Source organism: Kryptolebias marmoratus, linkage group LG20, assembly GCF_001649575.2.
Source record: "Kryptolebias marmoratus isolate JLee-2015 linkage group LG20, ASM164957v2, whole genome shotgun sequence".
In the NCBI taxonomy this organism is placed as follows: Eukaryota; Metazoa; Chordata; class Actinopteri; order Cyprinodontiformes; family Rivulidae; genus Kryptolebias; species Kryptolebias marmoratus.
In genome coordinates, this window is record NC_051449.1 from 14,249,672 (window position 1) to 14,257,750 (window position 8,079).

Here is an 8,079-nt window from a genome sequence, read left to right on the forward strand (position 1 = left end):
TTTTTTTTTTGATTGAATAATTGTGAAACAAATCTAACTCCATAGCTCCGAAACAGAATAAGCTTTGAATCATGTTTAAGTAAACAGTTTTAATCCGACATTGACCCCAAGTCAGCATCAGTCAACATAATAGATGACAAAAAAAATTACAAATCAAAACAAAACCATAAAAATGTAAGCAAAGCAATGACAGCACAGAAGAAACTCAGCATTGTGAAGTTTAAAACATTAACATCCTTCCTTTATATATGTCTCCTGATTTAGCTATATATATATATATATATATATTTCTTTTCTTTTTTTTCTGTTTCCTTGTTCCACTTAGTTTCCCTGAAATGTTTTGTTTTGCGCATCAGACCCACTATATATACCAATAATAAATATGACCTGAAATAGAAGGCTTCACACTCATTAGAAATTGATGAAAACAAATTTATTTTATCATGCTTGACATAGCCACTCAGTTATTGTTTTCCTAACATTATGATCACAATAAAACCGCAATAAAATTCTACCAGTTCTTTTTTGGTTTATACAGAGTCTCTTCAGCAGGTAATAAAGCCTGTCAGGAGAAACGGATGAAGCCCTCTTTGAAAGTGTTTCTGCACATCACATTGTCAGACAAGAATACAATATTTAATGTTCTCAGCAACACTGTTTTCACACACGTAATCCACAGTAAAGCCAGGCTTTATGCCACCAATCAATCAGGTTTTACTTGTGGAGCATTTTTCATTCAACGCCAGAGGAGCACAGAGCGTTACAGCGAGTAAAGACAAAGAGAAACCAGAAAAGAACCATACCTCCCACCCACTCACTGCTAAAAGCATTGTGTTCTGATTTTTAAAAAATCAAAACAATATTATAATAACTTGGTTAACACAGTCAAAATGGATGGCAGGGCTGAGGAGGAACCAGAAGCAGGAAGAGAAACCGTAAAATGATCCGATTCTGAAGTTCTAAAAAGCAATAAAGTATTTTTAAATGTAAAAATAAACTGAAATAACATTTTAGCATGGGGTTTATACAGTATGAACATGTGTGTATGCCCACACACACACACACACACACAAACAGACATATTGTGTGGTGTGACTGTCACTTTTAATTGGACCAATATAATGAGGCCTTGCACACTTATCTGATTCTTGTGGACCTCGCCAGCCGAGCCCTCTGGATGGAACACGACGATTCTTGCTCCAATTAAGTTTCTGCCAAAGGCAATCTCCAGGAGCACGATCCGTCTACACGAAACCTCGCTCATCACTTGGGTTGACAGCCATCTGATGGGCAGGATCACCGCTCATAAAGCCTTTGACAATGTAATAATAAGAGCTTTCTCCTCGGTGAAAAGATTATTCTGCTCAGCAGTTCTCGCCAGCTGTTGTTACCTTTGCATATGGTTCACCATGTTACTGGCAGCTGGCGAAAGGCAAAAGGCGAAAGGCAAAAGGCAAAAGGCAAAAGGCAAAAGGCTAGCGATATTGTCTTTGTCTGGGTCTGAGTATTTGTGTCTGTCTGTTAGCAAAATATCTTATGAACCACTGAACAAATTTTAATGAAACTTGCAGGAAGTAATCATTGAATATACGTCTACAAGTGATTATCTTTTGGAGTCAACACAATTCAAGATGGCCATCACAGCCAACAAATCTTAAACTGCACCAAAATGACTATAACTCAGCCAGTTTTACAGATATTCACCTAAAGTTTGACATGACAGTAGCTAAGACTGCTCTCTAACAAATATTTGGAGCGTTAACAGATTTCACAGGGTATTTGTTTAAATTTTTTTTAGCATTAACTCTTTGGAGTAAACTCTATAGGTCTGTTAGCGAAACATCTCATGAACCACTGGAGAGATTTTAATGGAACTTTCAGGAAATAATCATTAGATGCATCTCTACAAATGATCAACTATTAGACTCAGTTCAATTAAAGATGGCGGCCACAGCCTGCTGTTCTTACAAAACACAAAAACAGATACAAGTGAGTCAGTGTTACAGACATCGAGCTAAAATTTGATTTGGCAGTAGCTGAGAGTCTTTCACAACACATACTAGGTGTGATTGAAAATAGCTTATTTTCAAGGTTTGACCAAGGTGGCTTGAATTTGGGCGTTGCAGTTCTTCAAGAAATGCCAGGCCTTTAATATTAGTTTTTCAGTCATTTTTGTTCAAATTGTGATTGATTTAGATGAGGTATTACTGTGTTTTAAAATTATAGGTTGATTCATCTATCATTAAAATGATTATTGCTTATTTTCCAAAAAAAAAAAAAATCAGGACAGATACTCAGACACATCTAGTCAAGTTTTGGCTTTTCACTTGGCTTTTTAAATTTTCAAAGGGTCACTAATGACAATATTCAGTCTAAAGTTTCATTTTCACATATTTTCCAACCACGTAATGGGGGAAAATAGCTGCAAAGTACAAATTCCTTTTGAAAACTTTCTCATTTGTTCAATTCTATATTAAAGACAAATCTTTTATGTTAGTGAAAAGATAGTTTTCTCATAGTCACTCAGTGGTAAAAAGTAAAGTTTCCTCTGTGCAAAAAATAAAAAATAAATTTAAAAAATGCATTTACATTTTCACATGTCATAAATCAGGAACTGGATCTTTCACTACCTTGTGAGATCATTTGCATTTGTTATCAGGAAATAAAGTACTAAAATCTGCTTTTATCTTTAGGATTACAGCATTGACCATTCCATCTGCAGAACCGCTGGCATTATAAGAGAAAGACCAGATTAATCCTGAAAAAATAAAATAAAATAAAATAGAGATAGTCCCATACATTTAAACTAGTCATTGTTGACCTGATGTAATCACACAGTTCCTGACAGTTTCAGCCCTGTGGTGGTCTACAGACCCTCCTCCAATAAGACACCTAATGCACAGAAATCCCCCAAAAAGGAGAAAATGTGGGGATGGCCACTTGTTCACGTCGATCACAAAACAACAATTGCTTTTAGGAAACCCTTCTACATGTTAACTCTGAGAAATAATGATGTACTCGTTACATATCAACACTTTAGTGTGTTTATGGTGCTGAAACTCCTCATTAGATCTCTGTTCAATTTATTGAAACCATTTAGAATTTCAGGTTTGTAAACAACAATTAGGCTGGTCAGTCTACTAAAAGATCCCAGCGTTTCCTCGGGTTAATCATCCAGCGGAACCAATCAGTGGCTGAACGCTGGACATCTAGTTTATTCTTTTTTAAAAAAAAAACAAAAAACAACAACAACAACCTGATAACCAGCTCTGTGGTGACAGTTTCATTCTATTTCTTCAACACTGGTTTGCCTGGAATGACTTCTCTGACATCACTGGCCGATATTAAAGAAATGAGACTCTCATTTTATGGGAAAGTAAACCAAATGCCGTGTAAAAGCAGAACACACGGGCCCGTTTGCTGAAACATAAGAATCTGCCCACGCGTTTCTGCAGCACAGCCTTCATTATGGTGTGTTCGCTGCTGGATGTTATTTGGTGTCATTATTATTGGCCTGATATGCAACAATTGGTCCCACATCACAAAGAAACTAGCAGCTCTGGCTGTTGCATGCGTGTGTGCGCTTGTGTGTGTGTGTCAGAAGTACAGCAGGGTGGAAAAAAAATAACTATTGATTTCAGTGTTCATTACTTGCATAGGCAGTGAGGGAAGTTGAATTCTCCTTCAGAAAACAGTGCTGAAAACTTACAGCAAATGTCAAACCAAATGTCATAAAGATTAAAGCCTCCGCACTGTTCTGCTTCTCTTACGGATCTTTAGCACATCTGTGCCATATTTTTTAGTATTATATCTAAAGTCTAAATGATTATGAAGGGTAAAGTCCAACCACATGATGTGATGTAATACAAACTGCAAGAAAATCTGAATGTATTGTCAAAACACACCGCCTGACTCTGTCTTGTCTCACTCAGTTTTACTCTGTTTCAGTTTACAGCACACAGTGACAAGCAGAAATATGTAACAATGACAGTTAACAAGACTTCACATTTTATATTCCAGGAGATCAGACTGTTTGGAAACCCTTTATCTGACAAGAGAAGGAGACCAATTAGGCTCGTTTTAATTATACATCGGCCATTGATTAAATTATGCATGTTAATGAAGGTATAAAGCCTCACAGAAAAAGACAACCATGTTTCTGACCCTCATAATTGCTTTTTATATTGCAAAATGTTACCATTGCATGCTACGAACTCTTGAAGGAAAAAATTATTTAGACCAGCCAAAGAGAACAATAAGATGAAGTACTTTTGGTGTTTGTGTGTTTGTGCTGGCTTTATTTTCCCATGTGCAGCTCTAATTATTTGAATAAATAAAAACAGTCTGCCCTAATTTGTTTGAATTTTTATTCTGATTGAACTAAACTGGAGTCCGTTCTTACCGACGCAATTACACAAGCCTTTTTTCATCTAATTGCAATCAAAATATTTGCGGTTTATATGGAAACTTACATCTCTTCCAGTATACTTTTTATTGAATGTGTGATTAATAATTTAAACAAACCGCTTTTTTTTTATTTATTTTTTTTTACCCCAAATAGTCTGTTTCCGTGTTAAATTTCAGCCATTATGATAAAAGATCTTGAATAATAGATGGTATATAACAATGAGACAAACAGTCAGAGTGAGTCGTGGCCAGGCTAGGATGAGAGGACTGTAGGAAAGCTGAGTCATGTTTCTACAAGCTGACAAGTGATTGGACATAATCCAGTCACTTCCTGTAGCTCTACTGGAAATTTCAGAGCATTATTTGAAATAATGAATGTCCAGATTTCTATTTTAATACCCTTTAGATGTAAAAACTTTATCATTCATGATATCTTTTAAAATACAATTATATTCTGAAACCTGTGTGAGGCTACAAGAAGGATGCTAATACTATTAAAGTGATACCACTGCTTGTTGGACATAAAAATTCTCACTTTAACCCACTACTATTACTACTCCACGAGTGATTAAAAAATAAACATTGTTAGATAACTGCGTGGGCTGTCACAAGACTCCTTCTCCTTGTGTACTGATTTGAACATCTTGGTTTAAAGACAGCCGACCAATCTACAGCCTGAACCAAGAAGCAGGTTCTTCTGGGGGAGTTTTGGGGTATCTGGTTCAACAAACCCTTACAATCAGAATCTCACTAAGTGATACAACAACACTGTGTCATGAGATTTAAAGTACTGGACCGAAACGGAGAAAAAGGAGCAGTTTAACACCACAGGAAGTGACTGAATTTGTCAGCTTTTATAGTTTTCTCCTAAGTTTATGGAACAAACAAGACTCCAGGCTGTCAGGTGCCGAAAACGGGATCTGTTTGCGGATTGGACAGGCAGAATCTGAGACGCAGGAGACACCACATGTTTCAAAAACACGATTAACAAGAAGTTTTTATGAGGAGAGGATTTACCTCGGCGGTAAATACAGTGATCGGGGTGAGGATGGAGATTAGATGATCAGCGCTGAGGCTGATGAGAATCAGGGGTGTGAAGATAGATGATTGCAGAAGATCTGAACAGTGCAGCCGCTGGAGCAAAAACAGGAGAGGACAAAGGACTTAATCACACACAAACACACACACATATAAGGAAAAACGGTAAGAGGAGAAAAAAAAGAGACGACAAACCTGGCTGCCATACATCAGACAACCTACATCAGCTTATGTTTTCTGCAATATGTGTGCATTTATGTAAAAACAGATCGCTTAATATGTCATGCTTAAAACCAATCAGATGTAAAACACCATATTTCAAACTAAACAGACCATAAACCTAAACTAAAACAGAGACTGGCAACATTACTGCGGAGTGAAAATAACACAACAAGGAAAGACAGAATTATGACCAAAACCCTGGTCAAACCTGACAGCTTAGGATTGCGTATGTTTGGACATTATTCTACTACAAGTATAACTCTGAGACGTATCACAAAGCTTAAGTCTTATTCAGTCAGATCAAAATGTCCTTTGCAGCAAATAAAAAAAAAAAAAAAAAAAATCCAAAACAGACATACTGTATGATACAAAAACACCTCATTTCTTCTCAAGAACATTTATTGGAATATGTAACAGCAAAACAAAAACTCCACTTTAACACAGCCATAACTTTTTTTTATAACTCCACCCTCTTACACCGGCTGCTCTGCAGAGCTGCTGCCCTTTCTCTCTGTTGTAAATTATCTAACGCTTTTTTTATTCTGACCTCAAGAAACTGTGCCAGCTTGTTAGAGAAAAAGGCACATCTCCGTCGGTTTCCTTTCATTCAGGCTCTGGTTTAAAACGTGGAGCAAAGCGAGTTAAAAAGAGGGAGGATTCAGGGGCGCCTGGTGTCAGTCCTCAAAGTTCTGATGAGACATTTGTTTTAGGATTACAGACCAACAGACCACAAGCCATGTGTGTACACGGAACAAGTAAACACGACAAACTGAAAAAAAAAAACCGAGGAGACAGATGGAGAGGGGGTGAAGACGGTACAAGGAGAGGCATGCACAAAGTGAAGAGTGGACCAAGACCATCTGTAAAACAGTTGGGAGAAAGATTCTGGAGGAGATGGAATATGAGCAACAGCAAACGGCAAAGGGAGGAACCCATTCGACTCTATAAATCACACGAAGATAAAGGCAATGCAGGGAAAAAAAGTCACTTCATTTATCAAAGCAGTGATAAAGAAAGGGAAATCTCTGCTTAAAATCACAGACTATGAACTATGAACTATGAATATAAGAAATATATTATTTATAACTAAGCCAATTTCAAATAAAAATGTGAAATTACTGGACTATGTTGATCCAAAACACATTGAGAAAGAGTAAAACTATGAAATTCTTTTTAGGCATTATATATTGTTAGCAACACTCACAACCTCACTGTCCCGTTAGGTTTAGGCATACAAACCTGAGGATGGGTTTAGACCTTAGAAACTACTTGGTGTGGATTAGATCAACTTCATGGCATCTTAAAGCAGACCCTTGTTTAAAGAGGAAAACATCAAAAATTTGCTTTCTCTGTTGCCAGACGACACTTTCTGCCCCAAGAGCAAAAAAACAAACAAAAAGAAACACAGTCTTGTTTCAGACATAAAAGAATAATTCTATTGAAATTCGTTCAAATGACTCTGGATGGGCTCTGGATGGATGGATGGAACTTGTGCTCATCTGCACAAACCCGAATATGTTTCGTTAGTTTACGTATTAATGTAATGTGAGTAAAACATTGCAACATGACAAAAAAATGACATGCAAACCTTTGGTGCAAACATTTTACAACTTAAAAACAAAGTGTAGCTTTGACGGGATTTTATTTCAGTTTCAACAAGTGAAAAAGAAATCTGAAGTTCAGAAATGAGCTAAAACAACGTGACCAAACAACAGTAGTTTCAATTTTAAGTCTCCTGTCTCACACCAAGTTCTGTCACTCATGGGTGAAGCTGTGGACGAACCTTCACACAAAGGCCTGTTCAATCAAACCACCGATCCTCTTTATTTTTCTTTGTCTTCTTTTTGAGGTGAAGACAGTGTAATTAATAAATAAACCTGTCGAGAATTGCGGGTGAGGACCCAAAGATGCAGACCACAAGAGGGACTCAATGTAAAGAAAGAATTTAATAAACAAAACATAAAAAAGCTGATGTGGCAGCTGTAGAAATGCCGGGAAACAAAAACCATAAGGAGCTCAGAGAAACAAGCAGGGAGACAAGCAGGCAGGTAACAGGACCAGCGAGGGAAGACAAGGTGAAAGCCAGAGGTCTAAATGGGCAGGAAGTGGTGAGGTAAGTGGCTGCAGCTGGATGAGAATGAGGAACACGTGTGAGATGAAGGGCAGGACTGAAGAGCAGAACAAACTGGAGGAAAAGTCCAAATTGGATTTGTTTATAGCATAAATGGTTTGAGCTTGATTTGGAGGATTATACATCCTGACATAAAAAGCTTGGATTATAATATTGTCCTATTTTCTGTATATTTTTCAGACTATGCAAAACATTTCCAGTCAGGTCCACCTGTAAAATGATCTCTGGCTACGCCAACGCTGGCATGTCTACATGCAACATGTCTGACAATAAAGACAAGC